The following is a 935-nucleotide window of genomic DNA, read 5'->3' as shown; positions in this document are numbered from 1 at the left end:
TGAGCAAAGCTGAAAGCAGGAAGCAGAATGGCATGTTCGGAGTAATAGAATCACCTTAATGGACACTTCTGCTTTGGCTAAGATGGAGCAACAGGACCAAATTTACCCTCCTGCCTGGAACAAACAAAAATTCCAAACAAAAATAAACAAAGTCACAGTTTTGAAGAAACTGAGCATCAGACAACAGATAGTGAACCCTGAGAGACAGAAGCAAATGAGGTGAGTTCTCAGATTTCACCACCTTAACATTTTAAGAAAGTTTGCAGCTGCAGTACAAGGAGGTGAACCAAGTGGAGCCCACTGGACTCCTGGTTGAGGAGACAGAGCTACGAGTCACGGCAGAACACAGTGGCTACATGTCTCTGAAAACCCTGAAACATTGATGAGAGAAATTAGAAGACATCTAATAAATACATCTTGCTTATTTGTTGAAAGACTCAATATTGTTAAGGTATCAGTTCTTCCCAAATTGACCTATAGATTCAATGAAATCACAATCCCATTTAGCTCTTTTTTAATAGAAATTGACAAGATGATTCTAAATTTAATAAGTATCTAGAATAGTTAAAACAATTTTTTTTTATTTATAAGAAATATGGAATGCTTCACGAATTTGCATGTCATCCTTGTGCAGGGGCCATGCTAATCTTCTCTGTATCGTTCCAACAGAATGGCTTTTTTTTGCTTGGGCAGGCACTGTAAAACAGTTTTTAAAAAGGAAAAAAGCTGGAGCTGTAACACTATCTGATTTCAAGACTTATTATAAAGTCACAGTAATTAAGACTGTGTCATATTCATGTAAAGATAGACAGCTAGATCAACGGAGCAGAATAGAGTGCACAGAAATAAACTCACACATGTTTGGACAATTGATTTTTGACAAAGGAACAAAAGGAGTTTAATGGGGAAAGGGTAGACTGTTCAACAAGTGGTGC

General features: G+C 37.3%; 1 pseudogene; it reads right to left on the bottom strand.

Moving 5' to 3' along the window:
* Positions 1–589: 589 nt before the first annotated feature.
* On the bottom strand, positions 590–704 carry LOC143685356 (U6 spliceosomal RNA; annotated as a pseudogene).
* Between the last annotated feature and the right edge of the window lie 231 nt (positions 705–935).

Source organism: Tamandua tetradactyla, chromosome 5 (assembly GCF_023851605.1).
Source record: "Tamandua tetradactyla isolate mTamTet1 chromosome 5, mTamTet1.pri, whole genome shotgun sequence".
Lineage (NCBI taxonomy): Eukaryota > Metazoa > Chordata > Mammalia > Pilosa > Myrmecophagidae > Tamandua > Tamandua tetradactyla.
The sequence above is the reverse complement of the archived record's forward strand: the minus strand, read 5'-3'. Positions and strand labels throughout refer to the sequence as shown.